The sequence below is a fragment of the Tupaia chinensis genome, unplaced genomic scaffold (genome assembly GCF_000334495.1).
Source record: "Tupaia chinensis unplaced genomic scaffold, TupChi_1.0 Scaffold000704_1, whole genome shotgun sequence".
NCBI classification, from domain to species: domain Eukaryota; kingdom Metazoa; phylum Chordata; class Mammalia; order Scandentia; family Tupaiidae; genus Tupaia; species Tupaia belangeri.
Window position 1 is genome coordinate 781,244 of NW_006160227.1, and position 10,304 is coordinate 791,547.

The following is a 10,304-nucleotide window of genomic DNA, read 5'->3' on the forward strand; positions in this document are numbered from 1 at the left end:
AAAAAAAAAAAAAAAAAAAAAAAAAAAGAAAAGAAAAGAAAACACACATGATAGGAGTAAATACTCGCTTGCATGGGTCCAATAGGAAAAACAGACAATTGAGAGTTGGGAAGAGGAGTGGCGTGGTGGTTAAAGAGCTGCATCCCGCGTGGCTAGCTATGTGGTTCAAGTTCTGGACCTGGCGACTCAGGAAACACACTAGGTGTATGTGGACACGTGCTCAAAATCCTGAAAGGAGCGAGAAATAAAGGAGAAAGGACTGCAATGTGACCGTGCCCGGTGGGAGGGGTGCGTTCTCTCTCTCTCTCTCTCTCTCTCTCTCTCTCTGTCTTGTTCTTTCTCTACTTCGTTCTATTTACGATCAGTGCACGCACCCTCTGGGAAACTAAAGAAAAATTAAAAAGCTGCAAAGCTGTGGACCAGCTAGAGTCCTTACATACTGCTGGTGGAAACTGTTTGGCTGTATTTACTTAAGTTGAGGGAACAGCAGATGCATAGTGGTTATGTCACTGAACTCCCTAGTAGTCAATCACGGTTCAAGTCCTGGACCCAGAGGCTTCAAACTCACGCTGGGCACATGCACATGCATTCCCAAGATCCCAAGAGGAGACTAGAGGAGAAGGGATTGTGGTGTGGCCATCCCCTCGGGGGATGATTTCTCCCTTTGTGTCTCTCAGGCGAGCACATATACCCCATAGCAAAAAAATCTCTCCATAAATAAATAAATAAAGTTGAATATACTGGGCCAGCCAGTGGTGTCGACGTTAAGGCAGCTGGGTCCCACATGCCTGCTTGTGTGCTTCAAGTCCACGACCCAGTGGCTTGAAAGGCCCGCCAGGCACCTATGCCGGTGTGTCCAAAATCTTGAGGGGTAAGAGGGAGGAGAGAGAATTGTGGTGTGGCCATCCCCCATGGGGGTGCTTTCTCACTTTCCTTCTCTCCCCCCCTCTCTCTGTCTCTCTCAGATGACCACATGTGCTTTCTAGCAAATTAAAAAAAAACAAAAAGCTAAAAACATGCATATATTATACAATCCAGCAATTCTGCTCCCGGGTATATGCCCAGCGGAAGTGCTTGCGTATATTCACAAAAAGACAAACACAATAACATTCGCAGCGGCACTACCGAACAAGTGCACCACAGGAACTCACCCAAATGTCCGAGAATAGAAAAGAAAAATTGTGGGATGGTGAAACAGGGACCACCGCCTAGCCACGGAAATGAGTGTGTTCATGCTACGTCCAACCACGTGAGCACGCGAGTGAGTGGAGCTCACAGACACGAGGGAAAGGTGTTAGAAACAAATATGGCGATTCTACGAAGCTCAGAAACAGGCCAGGTGGTCTGTGAGGCCGTATGTCAGAATAATAGTTATCCCGGGTGAGAGCTACAGACTAGGATTTAGCAGAACAGTAGTTACCCCGGGGACAGAGAATGTTCTGTGTCTGAATCTGAGCCTCAGTACTCAAAGAATTCTTGGACGTTAATGAGAGAATTGATTCCTAAAGTCATTTTTCACTTTGGGAAAATTCTTGGAGCTGTACACTATGATTGTGCAGTTTCTTTTTCTTTTCTTTTTTTTTTTAGTGGCTGTATGCCATAACTACTTTCCATAAATGTTTATTTATTTTATTTCTTCCATAAGAGAGGCAGGCAGAGAGACAGGCACCCCCAACACGATTCTCATGCTGGGGTCTACCCCCAGCCTTGCTGACCCGGATCACAGCAAGCTCAGGGAGGGCCCAGGATGTGAACCTGGGATCTTTCTCTTGTGAGCCCAGTTGAGAGCCCAGTTGAGATACCACTGCACCACTGCCTGGCCCCCTGTACCCTTTTTTGTATGTTTGTTATAGTTCCATTAAATGTTTACAATGACATTTTTAAAAATTTCCCAGAGGGTGCATACATGTGCAGAGAGGAGAGGGAAAGCGAGAAAGCACCCCCTCCATGGGGATAGTCATGCTGCAGCCCCTCCTCCATGTACACACACACACACACACACACACACACACCCTGTGTGTTTCTCAAGCCACTGGGTCCAGAACTCAAACCTTCCAGTCAGCCATGTGGGATCTAGCCACCTTAACCACCACACCACGAGCTGGCCCTACAGTTAAAATTTAAAAAGGCCCTGGAATCGGGCTGCTTGGGTTGGTTAAATGCAAGACTTGACACGATTTGATTCAGCAGAGTTTAACTGAGCACAAACTTTTAGAAGCAGGAAGCCTCCAGAATGGTTTCCAAGGAACTCTGGATAGCCACGTGGCAGGGTGACACACATGCACAAGAAAGGGACCGTGTGTTCAGAAATGAAAGCGAGGCATAGGGGCAGAGAAATCACGGGATTGGTCACAGCTGGATTTAACCTGTTTATGCTAAAGGGCGGGCTGTCTGTGATTGACTGAAGTGTGGCTGCTGTGATTGGCTGTAACTTAGCAACTTCCTAAGGAAGCAGCCTTCCAGGTGAGGTTGTGGTTTGCTTATGGAACTGAAGCAGGACTAAGGAGGCCTTCTCAGGCCAATAAAGTTTAAAGAGTTCAAATTCTGCATTGGCCTCTTATTTTCTGCATCCTTGAACAAGTTACCTAACATCGATGTCTCAGTTCTTTGTTTGTTTTTTAATAGAATTATTTGTTTATTTTTGTTATTATGTTTTTCATTGGCCAGAGAGAGAGAGAGAGAGAGAAAGGGAAAGTGAGAAAGCAAGCCGCCATGTCTAGGACTCAAACTGCAGTCAGTCATGTAGGAGTCCAGCACTCTTAACCACTGCGCCACCTGCTGGCCCCGTCTCAGTTCTTTTATGTGTAAATCCGGGAGGAAAATCGTACCTTCTTCACAGAACTGTCGCGTGGAGTAAATGAATTCATACGTATGAAACCATTAAAATTGTTCGGCATATAGTAAGCGCTCTGTCAGGGTTACTGTTATTATTGCTTTCTGTGACCAATTTGCTATCCAAACCTGGAGAGAAACTGAGGTTATAAGAACTGGAAAGTGAGACCAGCAGGTGGCATGGTGGCTGAGGTGTTGGACTCCCACGAGGGTGACGGGTTGAGTCCTGGACCTGGTGGCTTGCTTTTTCACTCTCTCTCTCTCTCTGGTGAGCACATGTGCCCTATAGCAAATTAAAAGAATAATAATGATAAATAAAATGAAAAAAAAAAAAAAGAGAGATTGAGAGAGAACTGGGGGCCAGCAGGTGGTGTGGTGGTTAAGGACACTGGACTTCCACATGGCCAACCACGGTTCAAGTCCCAGACCTGGTGGCTTGCTTTCTCACTTTCTCACTCTCACTCTGTCCATCTCTGGGCAAACTAAAATAAGTAAATAAAGTTAAATAAAATAATTTTTAAAAAGCCATTAAAATAAAAGAGAGAGAGAGAACTTGATGGAACCAGCAGTCCCATGGTTACGATGCTGGATTTCCACAGAGTCGACCACGATGTAAGTCCCAGACCCGGTGGCTTAAAACTCACTCCAGGTTCGTGTGCTTGCATGCCCAAGATCCCAAGAAGAGAACGGAGGAGATGGGATTGCGCCATGGCCAAGCGATTTCTCGCTTTCTGTCTCTCTGTCTTTCTGCTGAGCACATGTACCCTACAGCAAAAACCTCTCAAAAAAAGAGAACTGGAAAGAGATTAACATCTGAGTTTTGTAGTGATTCTTATTTTTTTTTTAAATCAAGATGGTTTCTTAAACAATTTTCTTGTAATCTTTCCACCTAAATATTGATTGTCTGAAGTGTCATGATGTATTTTTGCAAAGAAAGACAGAAAAATACACCATGACTTTCACGATGATCTAATAGTTTCTGAGGCTCGATGAATCCATGCCAACCAAAGAGCTTGAAACTCACTGTGGAGTGCAGTTATTCACTAGCTGTTAGCCGAACTCGAGGGAGGCGATTTCTTCATTAACTTGCAAGTTAAAAGAAAAAGAAATTCAAGTTTTTTGCTTGAGAATGTGTTAGTTAGCTAACAACCTGAGATAGAAGACTTCTCCTAGCTTGTCCCTTACATAAGGAATGGGCCAAACCACATGAGAAAATAGAAATGTAGAGCTTTTATAGGGAACGCTCCTGGGCAAGGTTTGCTGGTCTGACAGAGTAAGAGAGAGAGGAAAACACGCCAGAGAAGTTGTGTGCTAGGGCGGGGTTTAGCGATTTTTATAAGGGTGTAGGGAGGAGGAGTGTCTTAGAGGTAGATACAGTCCATGTATGGTAATGGTTTAGGGTGAGAGCAGACTATTGTGCCATGTAAGGTCTGGTGCTGTGTGCAGAGTAGTGCCCTGTGTGCAGAGTAGAGCGCCATGTGCAGAGTAGAGCGCCGTGTGCAGAGTAGAGCGCCGTGTGCAGAGTAGAGCGCCGTGTGCAGAGTAGAGCGCCGTGTGCAGAGTAGAGTGCCGTATGCTACATCCGGGTTAGATCCGAGTGTAATGCAGGTCTGATGACACACTAGATCCGGGTTGCATCAACCAACTGTGGTGTGGCGTCCAACCTCCATATCCAAGCTACTCAGGCCTCCGGCCTAACAACTTGTTGTTATCCTCGCCAAGACATTCTTAGTTGTTTCTTGCAAAAAGGCAAACTCAGGACTGGGGATCATTCTAGGTCTTTGCTGACTGAAAGACCTCATCCTGCCTTCCTCAGGGCTATTTGCCTTTAGTGTTGTCTCTAATTACAGAGTGAAACCTTTTGTCTTCTCCTGAAAGGGTTTTCAGGCTTCAGAGATCAGACAGAGAGGTAGATAATGTTGGCTTCCAGGGGTCACCTTGATGAAGGCCACAGAACGCTGCTGCCCTGGGGGTGGAGGGATAAAATAGGAACTATTCAATAGTAACTAGCCTGCTCTTCAGAACGAGAACCTGCCAGCTGGCTCACAGTCACCTGGTCCCCTCTTTTTTTTTTTTTCTTTTCTTTTTTAGAGATTGGAAATTAAATGGCCACACCTGTAGTTGTTTCTGCCTGAATCCTTTGGAACAGAGGGCTTGTGGTTTCAGATCCCTCCGGTGAATTAAAACAGCAGCAAGCTCTGATGGAAAACAAAGATGTGTGATTCAGAGCAACTTCTCTCTTTCCCATGCCGGCCCCCTTCAAAGCTGGAAAGATTCATTAGTTTCTCTGGCAGTGAGAAACATGGGGACACAGGGGCGCAAGGGTGTTCGGCCCACACTCTCAGTAAGACACGGTTTCTTGTCCCATGCTCAGGAAGAATTAAGAATTGGGGACACAGAGAGTAGGTATAGCACAGGGGGAGTTTATTAGCACAGTAGGGAATTTATCAACAAAGTGGGGAGTTTATTCAAGGAGAAGGGAGGGAAAACAGAACTCCCAAGAAGGGAGGGGTCCAGAAAATGGGTTGCCAAGGAAGAACTGTGGCAAGGGGTTTTTATTTGGGTCGGGAAGGGCTTTGTCAGGACTTAGGTTCTAGGTGGGGTTGTGCATGCATTCCCTCCTGGTAGGAAGGGGCACATGCTGGATGGGTCCAATTATTCTCCTAATTTTGAAGTGGGTGCCAAGGTCAGGAGATGCTTTGTCTTGAAGCTTTGGGTCATGAAAACCATTATCTTATCTTTGTGGACAGAAGTCTGACTGCTTTTTCCTATTTTTCCAAAGTCCTTTCCAGAGGGCCTAGGAGGAGTCCCACCCACAGACATTAACAGACCATTTTTTCCATTAATAGGAGTCTTCCTACATGTCCCTGCATAGTATCTTTGAGATGTATATTTCAACCAATTATAGTATATTCTTTTGCTTATCCCTGCCCAGGACACCGACAACCCTTTCCTTGAGATACAGATTCAGCATTTCTTTTACAAATCTGTTCCCAAGACACAGATCTTCTCTTCTAATCTCCAACCTAGGAATTGTGGAACCCACTTATAACCTACAAGCCCCCCGCTTCCACATGTCCCACCTTTTTGGGGCCAGACCAATGGAAATCTCTTCAGTAATTTTGTCTGTCACTCTCAAAATCAAATAAAAGGAACTCTTGTACCTGATCACCCCGAGAAAGGCATGTTTGCCTCCTCTCCGGGCCTAGGTCATTCATATTCTGCTTGGAAATAAACCGCATTACTTATTAACAATTAATTTGTTAGAGTTGGTTATTTTCCATCGACGTCTTCTTCCTAAAGCCTTTGTTTAGGTCTAGGTCATATTGCCTAGGTCAATCACTGGGCCCTTTTGTGACTCCATCTTGGGCCTATAACGTAACTCTATGTTTATGGTCCCTGTCTCTTACCTTGGTAGAGGTCCTCCAGCCATCTCAGGGACGGGCTCTCTCCTTGCTGAGATGCAGTAACTTGGGGAGATGGCTGCAGGTAGTGAGGGCCCGCCAGGCTCTGGGCTTCTCCACTTCGAAGGGGATGATTATTATCCGCCATGGTCAGAGGAAGCATATGTCCTTCTTTGTGCAAAAGCTGAAAGAGGTAGTGACGTATGAGGTTCAGCTACAGAGTGAGGAACAAAATGTGAAATGCTGCCCAGCGAGGTCAAGCTCAAACCCCAGCTCCGCCGGTTACTAACTGCGACCTTGGGATTTGTCCTGTGATCTTGAATTCCCTCACTTATTCAGAGAGGCCGAGATGACCTACGTTGTGGGGTCACGGTGAGGAGTAAATGGGATAATGCATGGAAAATACTTAGCATAGAGTCTGGTGCATGGCAGGTCCTTGATAAACAATCATTTTATATTTATGATTTGTGTCAGGTGGTGCCTTGCATGGCCTCTGAAATGACAGCTGGTCTTCTTTGACATTCTTCCTCGGCTCCGAATCTTCCAAATGGATTTTGTGGCTGGCATGTCTGTCTGCCTCCGGAGGTCTGGTGTTCTAGTTAATCAGGCCACAGGCCTCCATCCCTCGGAGACATTTGGCTGGGATAATCGGTAAGAAATTGAGTTAGGGGCTGCTACAGTTTCTCAAGGTCGTCCAATTGTGCCTCCCTTATTTCAGGGTCGGGACGGCCTGGCTTTTGTCTCCATCGTCACAAAACTGTGAAGCGTGGGCGTGAGGTGAGCTCAGGCCCCGACAGCTGCTCCTGTCATTTGGAGAGCGGCCAACGAGAGGGCGGTGGTGCACGCCCACGTCCGCCTGCTTGTCTCCCCACAGCTGGGAGAGCAAAGCAAGGCTCTGGTCTGGCGATGGTGAAACCGAGCAGGGACCCCCTAAAAGGGACAGGTCCTCCGTTTCTCCTTCTGTTAAAGAAAAAGTGAGAATTTTCCAAACGGAAAATGAGTAAGAGCTGAACTAAAAGGAAAATGTATTTTCTAAGGTTCTTGAAATGTGAGGTCCATTTACATTGTCGTGGCCCAGAGTAAGGGGTGAGCCTTCAGACTTCACTTAGATACTGAACAACCTTGGCCATGAATAAGGGCCATTGGACCTCTAAAACTCTCACTTAAAGGGAAGCTAAGGTTTGCATTTCAATAGGTAGGATGTGCTGGAGGCTGGAAACTCCTGGCTGTGAGCTCAAAGACCCCAGGCTGGATGGCTCCAGACACCTGAAGAGAAATTTGATTATCTACGGCCTCACCAATCAAGAAGGCCCACAATATGATCATGTCCTCTGGACCTGCTCATGCGCCTGGGACCTCTGCCCTTAATTTTGCCCTTAAAAGCACATGCGGGAGGACCAGCAGTTAGCGTAATGGCTACGTTGCTGAACTCCCATGTAGTCGACTGTGATTCGAGTCCCAGACCCGGTGGCTTAAAACTCACGCAGGGCATGTGCGTGCGTGCCCAAGATCCCAAGAGGAGAGTGGAGGAGAAGGGATTGCGACGTGGCCATCCCCCCGGGGGGGTGATTTCTCGCTTTCTGTCTCTCTCTGTCTCTCTCTGTCTTTCTGGCGAGTGCTGCCTGCTCTCCTTGCTTTGTGCTTTGCAATAAAGCTGGACATTCCTTCATCACACCACGTGTCTGTGGTTTGGTTGTATAGCACTTGGGTGAGCTAACTTGATTTGAGTTCAGTAACAGACAGACATATAAAAAGTCATTGCAGAACTAGCAGATGGCACAATAGTTATGTCACTGAACACTCACGTAGTCGTCCACGGTTTGATTCCTGGACCCAGCGACCTGAACTCACATTGGGCACATATGTGTGTGTGCCCAAGATCCCGAGAAGAGAATGGAGGAGAAGGATTGCGGCGTGGCCATCCCCAAAGTGAGAAAGTGAGTGATTTCTCACTTTCTGTCTCTCTGTCACCTGTGCCCTATAGCAAAAATCTCACTGGAAAAAAACACTCGAAAAAAAAAAAAAAAAAGTCCATCCCCAGGGCACACCCTCTACTTACTCCCTCACAGTCTCAGGGGTGGGGGCAGGACCCAGGCATCAGTGCTACTGGCTGACACCAGTATGTGGCTCTCTGAGGACCAGAACACGGCCTCCTGTGGTCCTCAGGCCAGCGTCACTGATGTCATCGGCAGTGTGTAGATATCTGGGACCTTGGACCCCCCACAGATCTATGGACTTAGAATCTCCCTACTTTCTCCCGCGTTAACGTGCACAGGGAAAGCACTGTCTAGGACACCCTCTCTATCAGTAAAGTGCCCAGGACCTATCTGACTGGGTGGTTAAGGTGGCTGGATCCCACATGGCCAACTGTGTAGTTCAAGTCCTGGACCCGGCAGCTTGAGAAGCACACTGGTAAATGTGTGTGTGCCCAAAATCCTGAAAGGAAGGAGAAACAGAGGAAAAGGGATTGGAGCATGACCATTCCATGCCAAAAACGTCTTAAAAAAGAAGTCATCAAAGTCGTAAGAAGAAAAATATTCCAGAGACCAGCAGGTGGCGTGGTGGTTAAGGTGCTAGATCCTACACGGTTTTCTCTGTGGTTTGAGTGCTGGACCCTGTGACTTGGGAAAAAAAAAAAAAGAGAGAGAGAAATGTCTCTCTGTCGCCCGTGCCCTAGAGCAAAAATCTCACTTGAAAAAAAGAAAAATATTCCAGAGACCAGCAGATGGCGTAGTGGTTATATTGCTGAATTCCCACATGGCTGACCAGGGTTTAAGACCTGGACCTGATGGGAACCAGCAGTTAGTGTAGTCACTGGACTCCCACGTAGTCGACCGTGGTTCGCGTCCCGCACCCGGTGGCTTACAACTCACGCCAGGTGCGTGTGTGTGCGTGCCCAAGATCCCGAGAGGAGAATGGAGGAGAAGGGATTGCGGCGTGACCATCCCCCTTGGGGGGTGATTTCTCACTTTCTGTCTCTCTGTCTCTCTCTGTCTGTCTGGCGAGCACACACGCCCTATAGCGAAAACCTCTCCGAAAAAAAAGAAAAGACCTGGACCTGGTAGCTTCAAACTCATGCTGGGTGCATATACATGCCCAAGATCCTGAGAGGAGAATGGAGGAGAAGGGGTCCGGGCATGGCCATCCCCCCCAGGGAGTGATTTCTCACTTACTGTCTCTCTCTGTGTCTCTGGTGAGTACACGCACCCTACAGCAAAAGTCTCTCCCCAAAAAACTGAAAAATACATTTGACCTATTCACCTAATATTTACTGAGTGCCTGCTATGGCCAGACACGAAGCTAGGCGTGATGCGCGAGGGTAGCCGGGGAACGAGACCACACAGCTCCCGGACGCCTGCAGGTCGGCTGGGGAGGCCTGTCACGACCGGGGCATGTCAGGGCATCGTTCTGTAGAAGCACACAAGGGGCTCTGCCCTCGTCTGTGGAACCAGGGCGGCTTCTCGGACAAGGTGACTGGGATGCTGAGACTGGAAGGGGGAGGAGGGGCTTCCAGGTGAAGAGCTGAGGGAAGCGGGGGGCCAGCCAGAGGGGCCCTGCAGCAGAGGGGCCCCCGGGGCCCCCAGTGTCCAGCTCCCCAATTGCCCATCCAGCATTTTCCTACGTGATTCTGGTCTTTACGCAGGTGCCAGGGTGATCTAAACTGTGCATATTCCCACTCCAGTCTTCTTCTTCTTCTTCTTCTTTTTTTTTTTTAAAGAGATTTTTGTTATAGAGCGCTCACTGAAGAGACAGAGACAGATAGGCAGAAAGTGAGAAATCACCACCCTGGGGGATGGCCATGCTGCAGTCCCTTCTCCTCCATATTCCTCTTGGGGTTTGCAGTGCCTATGCACATGCGCCCTGAGTGCTTTTCAAGCCACCGGGTTTGGGATTCGAACTGCACAGTTTGCCATGTGGGATCCAGTACCTTAACCACCACACCACCTGCTGCTTGCCCTCTTGAACGTTTGTATCAGTCCCCAAAGAAATCTTTTACCCATTAATAACCACTCTCTGTTACCTCTCCCAAACTTGTCCTAGAAAACCATTCTCTCTTTTTGTTTGTTT